The sequence below is a fragment of the Choloepus didactylus genome, chromosome 1 (genome assembly GCF_015220235.1).
Source record: "Choloepus didactylus isolate mChoDid1 chromosome 1, mChoDid1.pri, whole genome shotgun sequence".
NCBI classification, from domain to species: Eukaryota; Metazoa; Chordata; class Mammalia; order Pilosa; family Megalonychidae; genus Choloepus; species Choloepus didactylus.
In genome coordinates, this window is record NC_051307.1 from 169,853,421 (window position 1) to 169,867,987 (window position 14,567).

Below are 14,567 nucleotides of genomic sequence, written 5' to 3' on the forward strand. Positions count from 1 at the left end.
AATATCATTCTAGAAAATACACATTTATTCCGGTCAAGGTGCTGGGGACACTGGGTATCCTTAAATTATAACATATAGTCACAGCTCTCAGGGAACTTACAATTCCCTGCGGGAAACAGACATGAAAACTCTAACAAATATAAACCAGAGATATTGAAATGTGACAGGTGAAAATTCATTTTGTATCCACTGGTGGAAGGAAGGCCTGTCGAGAAGGTGACATTTGAATTAGGTCTTGAGGGATTAATAGGATTGTGCAAGGAGTGGGAAAGGATATTAGAGGCAGAGGGAACACTGGAGCAAAGACGAAGAGGCAAGAATGCTGGGACCTGATTACAGAATGGGAGTGATGATGAGTGTGATGCATCTATTTAAGGGGAGATGACAGAGGATCAGAGTGGAATTGTGCCCAATTGTGCAAGTCTTTGAAGGTGCTTGAATTTCATTCAGCTAGTCATGGGCTGCAGTCATAGGTTCTTAAGCAGGAGGGTGACAATGACGGGATTTTTTTTTTTTTTTTTAATTTTTAGGAAGCCAGGCAGGAGATCAGGCAAGAGGCCTTTTGCATTGGTCCAAGTGAAATGATCTTTCATTTATTTTACACCAATTTTGTTCTCTTTTTTCCTAAATAGTCTACTGAAGTAAAGGATCTTTATTTAGGAGGGACTCAATGTATTTGCCTCATAAACTGCCTTTGCTCATTCCACACAATGAAGCCCTAAAACATAGCAGAGGGATTAGGGAAGGGTTGTCCTCACTTTGAATTTCTTATTCTTATCTTTTCAATATTTGAGATATTACCGAGATGCAGTAGGGGAAAGAGAAAGAAGAAAATGTTGTATGTTAGGCTTTGCCTGTTCCTCCAAGAAGATCGATTTCTTTTGTGAAGCTCTTCAGATCAAATTAAGCAGTAAAAATATTCTAATTGAGTTGGGCTGGACTGAAGATGGATCCTTATCTTGGTACAATTACAGGGTATAATCTATGCTTCCAATTATACCATTTCTTCACCCAAGAGGAACAGACTTAGCATGTAAACAGATTCTTAGTCTTGGAAAGAAGTGTGGCTCTTCTGAAAGGGAGTAAAAGATGTGCTTCAAAATGTGCATGCTTTCTGTCCAGTGCCTTTAAAGACATGGGCATTGCTGCCCATAAAAGTGGAAGGGAAGGCAGAAGAACAGACAGAGCAAATGATGGGGAAATTATAAAGTAAAATATATATCTATGGTGGTCTCTATTCTTGAAGATGCAGACGTTTTGCTTAGGCCTCCAGGTGGAGTTGTAGGTATGGTGAAGGAAGTTGAGAATGGAGGGTGAATCATTTTAACATGGCTGCCGTCATAGAAGAGGCTACTGCCTACAGGAAGGTTGGTTTCCTTTTATAACAGGAAAGCAAGACCTGGTACCATCTTCTTGTTCAACCTTTCCCCCTATTTCCTCCACCCCCACCCACCTAGAATAATTTTCTGCCTCTGAATCACAAATGAGAAACAGACTTTAATTTTCAGACTTGGGCTTTTAATCTTTGGACCTGGTTTTGAGGAAGTCATAAGAAAAAAAAGAATGTAAGTCTTTTCCCTCTCCATTCTCTGACCCCCACCCCTTTGACAATCTTGCTAGAATCCTTTAATTCCAGCTCCCTGGAGAGGCAGGCTGACACTGTGGGAAACACTCCATTTTCTCTTAGGTGGTGGGAGGATACTCAATTGTCAGTTTAAAAAATAATCATCTGAAGCTGATTAAAGAACTGAAAGAGACTTACACTTTGAGTCCTTTAAGTGGGTAATTCCTTTAACCGGGTAATTCTTCTAAGCAGGTAATTCCTTTAAGCAGGACCCTTCACAGCCCTGAAAACTGAAGACCATCTAAGAACTCTTGAACTGTTTCAAATTGTTTTCAAATGGGTCTGAATGCTGTTGAGAAATGCATAATTTACGACCTTAACACTTGATTAGGTGTTAAACGACTGTCAGGAGGGATGTCCTTGGTAATCCAGTTATCATCCAGATTCTAATTATCACTTCACAGGAGAAGCAAGGCTGGGTAATTGAGAACCAAAATTCTTAAAGGGCTTGAAGTGGCCATTTTCTTATGCAGTTAAACAAATTATTTCTCTACCTAAAAGGTGTCTAATTGGTACCAAGTGATGTGAAGGAAGAAATGATGTTATGACTTTCAGGAACCAGTTAGTCAGGGGGCCGAGCCCAGGACCAGAAAGTTGCATTGAGCACTAAGAGGTCTCTCTCAGTTTAAATTTTTCACTTTATTTAAAATACGTGTTAAAGGAGGGAGAAAGGGAGCAATCAGGAGACAGCCAAGAAAAGACAGAATGTAATTAAGAGCTGATGGCTATACCTCTCCCCTGTCCGTCATTAGTAAGGATTTTTCTCAGATGAGACCCAATTTCACCTTGTGTTAGTTCCCACTGATCACTGTAAATTATTTAAGTCACAAATGCTGTGCCAGCCATTAAGCCAAGGAGGGGATAATGGGCCAAAATCTGCCTCTGAGAAGAGTCCTACTGTCACTGAATTCAGTAGGAAATAAGAGTAAAAGGTAACAGGTAAAGAGATTCCATTCTGTGTCTTTTTCTTTGACCAGCCCTCTGCCTTCTCCCCAAATCTTCTAAGGAGCAGGTAATGTGCATCAATGCTGGCATTAAGGGTTATGGATACAAATATGAGTAGACAAGCCAGGACCCTTGTCTTCAGTGGTATCCACTCTACAAACTCACTAATGGGTAGTGCTGGAGTTTAAAGGAGTCTGGTAATCAACACCTCTTTCTTCTTCCAAATTTGGGATCAATTGATAGATGTGGAGAGTGGGAAATCAGATTCCCTTTATTACTAATACAGTTGACTGGAGAATGTGGCTTAGATCTGTGGCCAAGAGGATTTGCCTCTTCCCCAGTAAAATCAGCAGCTCCAGTCCACGGCATGGATGGCCGACTGCAGGCATCCACGGTGATGCAGGGTGGGGGTAATCACTATAGCAGAGAGAAGACTAGAATGCATGTGTCTTCTGGACAGGTTGCCTCCAAAAGAGCCTCTCTGTAGCTCTCCAACCAGATGTCACACGTGCCATGGAGAGGAGTTAGTGGGAGGTGGGGTCCAGAGTGTCATACCAGCTAAAGTCCCTCTCCGTGGAAACATGAGACTCTGCCCCAGCAAAGGTGCCTGGAAAGGGACGTTGAATGGGGACTTGTAAATGGTAAAATGTGCTTAAATCACTGCTTTGATGAGTTTGAGGTCAGAAGTGAAATTCCACGCAAAGTTCTGAAAACAGCCACATACTTAAGAGCTTAGAGAACTAAAAACATACGCAGCACAAAGTTATTAGCCTATTATACCTCTAGGGCTGAAATATGTAGTTTATCAATTGGTAGGTATCATTATGGCACAACAATTTTTATGGTGAGCTGGAAACCATAGTTAAATTGAAACCTATATTTCCAGTTCCTTCTCACCTTAATTTTTTTTCTTAATAGCACTTTTTTTTTGCATGATTACAAATGCAATACATGTTTATCATTGAGAAAATGCACAAAGATGTAAAGAAGAAAATAAAAGTCACCTTCTATCTCACATTCAAAGATAGTCATTAATACTGTTCAGTTTTTTAAAATTCTGTATATATGTACATACTACCTCCCCTCAAATTCCTCTTATATATTGTTTTATATTCTGGTTTTCCTTTATTATGTATCTTGAAACTTTTCCATGTCATCAAATAGACTTAAAAATATGATTTTAGTGACTGTGCAAGATTTTGTTTAACCCACTGCTTCTTCCTGGATATTTAGCTTATTTCTAACTTTCTTTTCTACAAAGATCTTCCTTGTTTGTAAATATTTGTGTGCTTCTCTGAATTTTTCTTAGAATGGAGTTGTTGAGGTTGAGGGTTTGAACATCTTAAAACATAGCGTCCTGGTAGATGTTTAACAACTGTCTCTCAGGGGGAAAAAGGAAAAAGCCCTGATTTGTAGGATTTGTTGATTTCGGTGGTGTAAATACTCCCGTCATTACTGATTGCTAACTTGCAATGGGTCATCACCCAGCTTGCAAAGTCTTGAAAATTTAACAATTGGTTCTTGTGAGCAGGTATAACCCAGCTCTAGCACACAACTTCAAGGCTTTAGATACATGTTTTGTTGTTTCTCTCAGGAAAGCTTGTAGCGAATTACATTCCTACCAGTAGTCTGTAAAATGTCCTGCCTAGATCAGCTTCAGGGTCTCGCAGCCCCACATAGGCTAGCAGCAGTGGTGGAAGGTAAGTAAACTGAGAGCTCTTTACAGTGCCACTCCAGAGGAGAGAAATAACTTTTTTTCTAAGGAACTATTCGGCACACATAAACGTTGTAAAAGAGGAAAACCTAAACTCATAATTTGTTTTAGATTTTATGTAAGACCAAGTCCAAATATTTGCTAACCAAAATAGTCTCTCTGTTACTCCTCTATTCTTCATGCTGATGCTATGCTATTAAATATGACAATCTTCTTGTATATGCAGAGAAATACAGCATTATGGAACATAAAGGGGCTTGTAATATTGCTGGAGCATAAGAGATCTCGAAGAGCTGTAGTGCCTGCTTTAGCCACTAATTCTGTGACCTTACATAGCATTTTCTGTTTATTCTTCACATGAGAACCAGAGTGAGCCTTAAGGTGCCAACTTAATTCTGCCACTTCTCAATTTAACATCCTCTTTGAATGGCTTCCCATTATTATCCTTAGGTCCATACACTTAGTGTATGTTCATGTTAGCATCTGGCTCTGGACAATTCAGGTTTGGAAACATATGTATGGGTGAGTTAATTTTCATCCTTTACAACCATTTTTATTACAGCTCAAAAAGTTACAGATTTGCAAAAATATGTTATATAATATAGTTCACTTTATAAATAGCTTAGAGCATAGCTTGGACGATTTACTTTCAAGTCATAGCCAAATAATCTAACCAATGAGTGTTCCATTTAGCTCAGACCGCTTAATCAGCCCTTTTAATCGCATGCATTTTGATATTTTCATCCATCCATCCATTCAACATTTACACCATGCAACAAATATTTCCTCTGTGTCGGGAACAGAGCTTTGGACTTGGAGTAGTAGTTTAGGCCATGGTGGATTCAAATGGGAGTCAAATGGCCAGGACTGTGTTTTTTGTTTTGTTTTGTTTTGTTTTGTTTTAGTATGTTTTGGAAGAAAACACAAAATTGTAGCCTAATTTCATGGATTTGATGACAAAGGGTAATTTTCCAAGATGAATTTGCTAGACTTGAAGTGGTGAAGTGGTCTTTTTTTGAAGGATCTCCTTGGACTCACGGTCCACCTTTTAATTCAATTTGCCTGATGGTAATTCGAAACATGAAAACTGCATCTTCAACATCCCCAGCTGCCAGCACCACCTTGGGGAGCTCAATAGATAGGCAAGCTCCTAAATGACACTTGCAGAGATATGGATTGGGTTGGTCTGAGGTAGGGCCTAGGCCTCTGCATGGTTCCAAAGTTCCCAGGTGGTTTCCACCAGAGGCCCTCATGCCTCGCATCTCCACTTTGAGCACTGCTCTCAAGGAACAGAACTGAGAGAGGAGGAAAGAGAGAGGCTTAGGTCCTGAAGAGGGCAACTACTGTGACTTGTACCAGTGACTGGATAAGAGTATAGGAGAAAATGCTAGAGGACTAGAGTGGTCAGTATGAAACTGGATATGTTTGTTTCTAGTTTTTTTTTGTTGTTAATGTTTGTTTTTTGTTTTCTTGTTTTTTTTTTTTTCTTGTTTTTGTGAATGTTGGACTTTTCCAGATCTGACATGCTTTCTGTCTCTGAGATTTGCTTTGCCATTGTTAATATGCATCATATCCAGTTTCTCATTGGCAACAGCCTTCTATTGGACCACTATCTCCCCTGGGACCTGATCTTAGATATTTTACAGGAACCTACTTCCCACATTCCCAGCCTCAAGGGGGATCTGCTCTGCTGAGGGAGACTGGTCAAATTTTGCTCTATGTATACTTGTGGCAGGGACTGGCCACGTGTCCTAAGCTTGGCCCTCACGTTGCCTGGCCATTCTCCGAAGGCACGAGTGGTCTGGAAAAGTTGCCGGGTAGCAGTGGGACCTGAAGCAGTAAGGCCATGATTTTCTTTCTCAATCAAAATTCCCAAAGGGACATGGAGCTCAGCCCTATTCTCCTTTATCTAACCACCAATGAGGAAGTATTTATTGATTTGATTATTTGGACTGGCCAAAATGAACTACTGAATTTTTAAAACAATTATTCTCTTTGCCTTTTGAACAAGGATAAATATATCCCTGCCAAAGTCAAGCTGGGAAAAAAGCAAATTCTAGAAGAAGAGGTATTGAACTCACCCCCAACCCAGCTTCACCGAAAGCTTTCAACTCCTTAAGGAGCCTCCATCTGGGATAGGGGTGAGGCTGAAGGATGTAACAAGTGCTTTTTGTTTCCTTTGACTGGAATCAGAATGTTCAGAAACCCAGGGTCCTGGAGCAACCACCTTGAAGCAGTCCAGTCCACAGGAGGCAGTGTAGTGCCTTAGATGGGAGGCTGCATCTGGGCAGGGAAGGTGTCTGGTTTTGCCCAACCATGCATACTCAGGGGTTATCGAAACTCCTGTCTCACAGCCGCACTCACTAAGTAGTTGACTGAATGAAGAAGGAAAAGGACTAAATGAATACACTCTCTTGGTTTCCTAGAATATTTAGACTATGGTGTCATTGTACCAAGTGATAACCAAAGGATTTTTGCATTTTAGGCATGTGTATTAGTTTTCTATTGCTGCCGTAACAAATTACCACAAACTTAGTGGCTTGAAATAACTCAAATTTATTCTCTCAACGTTTTGGAGGCAGAAGTTCAAAATCAGTCTCACTGGGCTAAAGTCAAGGTGTCAACAGGGCTGGGTCCTTCTGGAGCTTTGAAGGGAGATTCGGTTTCCTTGCCTTTTCAGTTTCTAATGGTCACCTGCATTCCTTGGCTTGTGGCTCTTCCTCCATTTTCAAAGTGCATTCCTCCAATCTCTGTTTCCATTGTCACATCACATTCTCCTCTACTCTGCTTCCTCCTTCATCCCTCTTATAGGGATGCTTGTGATTATATCAGGCTCATTCCAATAATCCAGGATCATCTTCGCATCTCAACATCCTTAACTTAATCATATCTGCAAAGTCCCTTTTGTCATATAAGGTGACGTTCACAGATTCCAGGGATTAGGATGTGAACAGCTTTGGGGGTGCCATTATTCAGCCCACCACAGCATATAACAGGGAAAAGTTAAGCCCTGGGTATTATAAATAATGGCTTTTGGAGACTGTAGAAAGCTGTGATCAGTGAACGACAAATATTTATTGAGCACCTTCAATGAGTCAGGCACTGCTCTAGATGATGGTGATTTAGCAGTGAATAAAAGTTCCTGCCCTCATGGATCCCTATGGCTAAGGGAGGGGAGGGGAAGGAGATGTGGTTAGGGAAGTGGAGAGAGGTAAGGCTTTACTGTGAAGGACATGGGAGCCACTGGAGGTTTGAATAGAGAAGTGATATGAGTGAATTTATATTTTAAAATAATCTCCCTGGCTACTCTGTGGAGTAGGCAAGGAGATCTGTGACAAGGCTGTTGCACTGATCCTGGTAGAGGTGATGGTGGCTGGGAGCAGGGTAGTAGAACCACAGGTGGAGTAGGATTCATCTTCTGGATATATTTTGAAGACAGAGCCATTAGGCTTTTCTGACAGATGTGAACTGGGGTGAGAGAGAGAGCAAAATTCACGATTTTTGGCCTTAGCAACTGGGAGGATGGCATTGCAATTTAGTGAGATGCAGAAAGCAATGAAAGTAGGCTCTAAGCAGGGGGATCAGGAAATATGGAACACTTTTATTATAAATCACCAGCAGGGTCCCATTAAGTACATAATATTTGGCAGAACAGATATCTTGGCAATTTTACATACATTTCGAATGTTGGCTCCAATTTGACTGTGGATGGAGACAAAGAACATCCTATGATTTTATCTCTCATCAGTATGTGCTAACCGAGGTAGACATGCTTCCATTTGCAGAAGATAATCACCCAGTGTGGATTAGATCCTGTGCTGATCCTTAGCACAGATTTTCTCCTTGCCCTTCTCCTGCTCTGCTCTGTATCACAGAAGAGCAGATAACTGCAGGCCATGTTTCCTAGGCTCCCTGACCCACCAACCGACTGTCAGCTGTGCTGGCTCCTGGCAAGCCTTCGGAGAGACTGCAAAGCGGGAGGAAGGGAGAAGCCTGAGTATTTCTCCCCTCTCTGTCCGCCTCCTGCAGTGTCATTAGCAGTGGCTGAATTTTCTCTGAGGTGCCAGCTCCCCTTGGATGGGCCCTCTGTGGTTCTGGCCTCTTTCCTCCCTGCTGAGCTCCATTGACACTACCTCCTCCCTTGGAACCTTCAGCCTAGGGTGTTACCAGCTTCCTGCAGCTGCTCATCTCTGGTTGCCTCCATGTCCCCATTTAGTTTCTCAGTTTATTGTTTAGAGTAGTTTCTGTTTCTCTGGTTGGCTTTCACAGACTAAGACTCCTATAGTGAAAGTATGAAGAAATCAGAGGTAATCATTTGGTACATCACTTATTTCAAAGGAATCAGAGTGTCAGACTTGAGTTTAATCTCTATACTTGCCTGGTCAATGACCTTATTATCCAACTGGATGAGATGAGCTGGGGGTTTAATGTTGACCTGGCCTTCATGTATTTTATTCACTACTCAGAACTGAAAGGGTTGAAAGTAATCTTAAAACAAAACCACTCCTGTGGTGCTTGAATTTCCTCTCTGCTTTCCCCACCCTGCTTGGGTACTTTTCATGAGAAACTCATTCACTTCCAACATTTCCCATTTTATCCCATTTTATCTTTAAACAGTTCAGCTTCATTAAAGAAGAAAATAGAATTTATTGACTCTTTTAATTGAACAATCAAGGGAGAAAGCTTCCATTTATTTTTTTTTATTTTTTTTAAATTCCTCTTTTTAAGTTTCTTAGTACATTTTCTTCAGGGTTGGTTTTGTTCTGAGGTAGCCCCCCTTGTTGTCTAAAGATGGCTCTCAGCAGCTCCCAGGTTTATGTGCTCCCTTCTTCTCACCTGATGGTAAAGAGAGAATCCCCTTCCACAAAAGCTCAAACAAATCATGTAGTGGAGTCTTCCCAGGTCTGAATGGATCATGTTCCCATACCCCATTGTCTGCCTTGGATCATGGTCACATCTTATTGGTCCACCTTAGGTGATACTCTCATCTCTGATTGGCTCGTCTTGGGTCACCTTGGGTCTCTGAACCAATTGCTGGCTAGGGGAATAGGATACACTGATAGGCCTAATATAGACAGCAGATGCCATATAGTGATTGGCCTAAGAAAATACACTACTGGTTGGAACTGGGAGTCTCAAAATGTGCAGTAATGTTAGGAAGGGAGAAGGGATGAATGGGTTCTAGTGGGTCCTGAAACAAATGTCTACTATGGAAAGCAAGGGCAGAGTGTCAGACAAGCATCTGTTATTATTTCATCCATGAAAATAAAAGATTTACATCTAAGGTTTACATTGGATAAATTAAGGTTTACAAGGTACATTGATTAATCATAAGGTGAGATAACTCCAAAATTTGGTAAGTAAAATGCCAGGTTCTATATATCATAAGGAAGTAAACTCTAGTTCCCAAAACTCCTTGTGCAGTGATAAAGCTTCTTTATTCAATTATAAATCAATAATTAACACATGTATAGGCAACTATTTTTGGAAAGAGAAATCAAAAAGAAACAGAAAGAATGGATGGTTAAAAAAATCCCAGCTTTTGACATAGTATATATACATTGGAAAATGAGCCATTCCCTAAAACAAATGCACAGTTAGAACCAAAACTATTGCACACAAATGTGTAGAGAAAGCTATCAATGTAAAAGAAAAAAAAAAGATATTGAACCCCCATGGGAACTGCAGCCAAAAATTTCATTTGATAATTCCATCGCTTCATTTTGCAAAATGGTAACTGTGGCAACTGAAATACGCTTTAAAAGTCTACACCTCTGTGTACACCTCAATTTGTAGCAGGTTGTTTATTTGTTCTTCTTTTTCATCTAGGCCAATGAGCAGTTACATTGAACAAAGCTTCCCTCTTCCTCTCCCCCTCCTATTTTTCTTTTTTTCTTTTCGTTTGGCAGGTGCCTAGATTTTTATCTTTGCACAGGACAATGGAGCAGCAGATGATCTGGTAAAAGCAACAATGAAAATAAAATCCCACATACAACTGTAGCTTAAAAAAATGAAGTGAATAGTGATTCATTTAATCCTTATTCTTACTATTAAATCATAGCTAATCATTTATAGGTTAAGAAGAAAGTACATAAGTCTTAGTGAATATGGTTGATTGGCATAAATAGGGAGCAGGTCTAAGCAGGACTCTATTTTACTTTGGCGTGCGCGCTCGTGTGTGTGTGTGTGTGTGTGTGTGTGTGTGTGTGTGTGTGTGTGTGTGAGTTCTTTTTTGCCAAAGTAAACTCTTTGCTTTTTAAGCCTCAGTAGACTTTTGGAGGTTTGAAGGGACTACTGTTCTGACAGTCCTGCCTGTCGAGGCTGTTTTTTTATATTAATCACTTGCCCTAAATACTCTGGAATGGCTTCTTTTGTTAAACTGGTTTAAAAACCACCATAGAAGCAATTAGAATAAAACACAGAAAACAGAGATCCACCGAAGTTGTTGTGAGACTCAGGTCTAACTGCGTCTCTAGCAGAATGACTGGAGAAATGTTTCAGCTAGAAAGCGCAGCGCAACAACCCCCCTCAAAACTTAGTGGCTAAAACCAACAACCGTTTATTGTTCCTCACAAGTCTCTGTGTTTACTGGTAGATCCCCTGGGCTGGGCTGGACGCGGCTGCTGTTGGCTGGGCTCATTCGTGTCCCTGAGCTCAGCTGCAGGGTTAGCTGGGGCTGGCCAATCTAGAATGGCCATGGCTGGGACTACTCAGCTCGACTCCCCATGGTCTCTTATCCCTCCAGCCGGCCAGTCTGGGCTTGTTTGCAAGCAGTGGCAGAGTTTCAGTAGAGAGTGGGAGCGTGTAAGATATCTTGAGGCCTAGGATCATTTTGATCGCATTCTATTGGCAAAGCAAGCCCCGATCCAAGAGGAGGGGAAATAGACAATACTTCTTGGTGGGAGGAGCTACAAACTTCCACCAGATACAGGAGAAAGAATTTGGGCCATTTTTGCATCTGTATGCTACAGGAAACTTGAAAAAGCTCAGCTCACAGTGGAAAATACCTTATTATTATTATTATTATTATTTTGGTAGGGGGAGAGGGATATAAAAATAAACATTATGTGTGAAAGAAGTTTCCACATCCAATTTAGAAACAATCTGGTCTATTAAAATAGAAGCATACCCCCACCCTGACCACAAATCATTTTCCAGTTTTCTTATTTCTACCATTTGTGACTTTTCCATGTAATCTAGAGACATTTTCTTAAAAAATGTACTTTTTTGTTTTGTTTATACTCAAATATAGTTTTGCTTTCTTTATTAATATATTACTGTAGTATTTAGGGTTTTAATAGCATGGGAGATATTTTCTATTCTTCTAAAGTTTTCTTTGGGTATCTCAAAATTTATCCACATCTGTGATATGTATATCCATAGTGGGGTACTTTGAAATTGTTTTGTAGAAAGAAAAATATAATTCATGTATTTACTTCTTCAAGAAACACTGGTTGTGTGAATGCTTCATGGATATCAGAAGCTGGGCTGGGTGCTCAGAAAACAGTGGAGAGCAGGACAAAACTGCCACCCTCATAGAGCTTACATTGTACTGGGTGACGGACAGAGAGCAGGCAAACAACGACTGTGATAAATGCTAAGAAGTATATAAGAGGGCATTGGAGGAGTGGGTTGAAGGCAAACATCACTTAAACAGGTAAAGACAGTTCCCCTTCCATTTATGAGGAGAGTGGAGGTGGTGATAGTTAAGCAGAGACTTTCTTAAGGAAAATAAAGCAGTCAGGCAAAGCACCTTCCAGAGCAGAGCTGACCCTGAGGCCTCAAATCCCTGAAGAGGAAAAACCCCTCAGTGGAGTGTTTTAAGAATGGAAGGCCAATGTAGCAGGCACTGTCTCTGCTCTTCTCAGATCCATTCAGAGCCATTAACCTTCCTGAGTGCTTTCCCATTCAGCTGCAACAACTGCAAGTCTTTGTTGGAGGGCTGCCCTCAGACTGCCAGAACTCTCACAAGTCCTAAGAGCTGGAAGTTCTGGGAATGTACATTCCACAGGGCAACTCTTTACCCATAACTGATTGATGGGTGTGGGGGTATAAATACTCCAACTCCCCTGGCCCCTGCCAGGGACACCTCCCCAGGGCTCCCCTGTGGAAATGAGCTGGAGTTGTCTTCATTGGGACTTTCTCACCCTTGCTTGCTTCCTTCCATTCCTGGTCCACTTTCCACTCTCCCACTGTTTTTTTTTGTTTTTGTTTTTGTTTTTCAGTCCCTGGGAACACTTCCAAATAAATGGCTCTCATATGAATTCTGGTCTCACCAACTGTAGACAGCGTTAGAGCATTATGAGGGAGGAGGAAGGAGGCATGAGATAAAGTTGCAGGGATAGGAAAATCAGTCAGGCTATAGAACAAGTTATAGAACAAGCAGGGAATGACATTACCTCAAGCGGAGGAACGATGTAACTCAATTCACTTTTAAAAAAGATCACTCTGTTTGGTCAGTGTGGCACTGGCCAGGGAGAGCATTGGTTGGAAGTGGGCAAGAGTCAAATCTCAAATCAAATTTGTGACCAGTTGTTCTCTCTGCTGCTGACATCTCTACCAATTTCCTTTTATCTTTTTAATTGTGATAAAAATGATCTTTCCTTTGGCTATGCCTCAAAGATAGTGTGAGGATGAAAAAATGATTTATGTAAACTTCTTAGAGCCCCCTGGAAAAGAAGTGCCCAATAAAAACCGCTATTATTACTGATAAAAATAAAAATAGCAATGCAAGCTCATAACTTGCCTCTGGAGAATTTTCATACATTATTGGGAAAATTAAGTGTTATATTAAAGACTAAAGCAACTGTATCTAGGTTTTTCTTTTGTTCCTATGATTGTTGCTCCTTTGAATGATGCAAATATTTGTGCCCCAACTGGTCTTTTGAAAAATGGCAGTGGTGAAAGCAATTTTCGTTTTTTTTTTTTTCCTTTTGGGAGGAAGGGATAGCTTGTTTTGAAATTGAAAACAAAACTGTTTTATAAATGGAGGTGAAGCTGCTGTTCAAAAATATTGGCTTATATTATCTCTCTTTCCCCCTACCCTCTCTTTTTACATATACACACATGCACACATGGATATGTGTAGTAAGTGGAAGTGAATGTGTGTGTGTGCTGTATGTGTGTGTGCACATGCATGCATGCTTGGTGGACTTTCCCTGCTCACTGAATGCTTTTCCAACCCAACGTATGGAAAGTGACAGCTGGATCAGCAATGACTGAGAAGCAGTTACACATATCTGGCCAGCATGGTTTTGATTGTATGTTGGGTTGTCAGCCTGCCACATATCAGAACTACTATTTTAGAAGGCTGGAAGAGAATTATCTGATGTCAATGGGAAGAGATGCAGGAAATGAAATGGACACTCTATATGTGTGTGGGGGGTGGGAGCAGTGGCAACCAATTGGGAGGTTCAGTGTTAGTTCTACTTATGAAACTCCCAAGTTCCCGTGAACCTTGAATTTCTCTTCATTGAAAGACCATCCTTACTTCCTTTGTAAAAGCGCTTTCATAAGGCATCAGTGTAGTTAAAGTCACAGCTAACTGAATTCACGTAAGAACTCACCTAAAGCAACACATTCCCATACTCAGGTTCTGTTGTTCTGTGCCTGAGTTTTCATAATAAAATGATACATGATACAAGAAGAAAAGCTCTCAGTAAATTCCCATTTTATGAAAGACCTGGGCTTAGACAGTTTGAACCAAGTGGAGATTATCATCGCCATGGAGGATAAATTTGGGTGTGAAATTCCTGATATAGATACAGGAAAGTTAATGTGTCCACAAGAAATTGTAGATTACATTGCAGATAAGATGGATATATATGAATAAAATATCAGAACATTTCTTCACTGAGAGAAGACTCAGATGATACTGTCTGGAAGTGAGAATGCTGAATAAATAGCTGAAATAAATACGTGATACATAGGGGTCTTAGGATTGTAACTGAAATAAATATATGATACATAGGGTCTGAGGATTATATGCTGTATCTTCAAATAACTCTATAAGCACTTCTTTTATCTCAGTGATTTCCTGAACAACAAAGCAGATATAACCTCGAATGCAATAGAAAATAACTAACACTGTATTTGAATGACAGAAGAACAAATATTTAGCACCTAGAAAGATTACATACCCCAGTAAGATCAGCAAATCAAAGAAGTCTGGAGGAAAAGCATGGAAGTGTTTGTTTTTCTACTTCTCTATCAACACGGTTCTGGTGCTTTACTGTAAGTGTTTTAAAACACACTCTGCTTGAACAAGATGTCAAAGTTAACCCA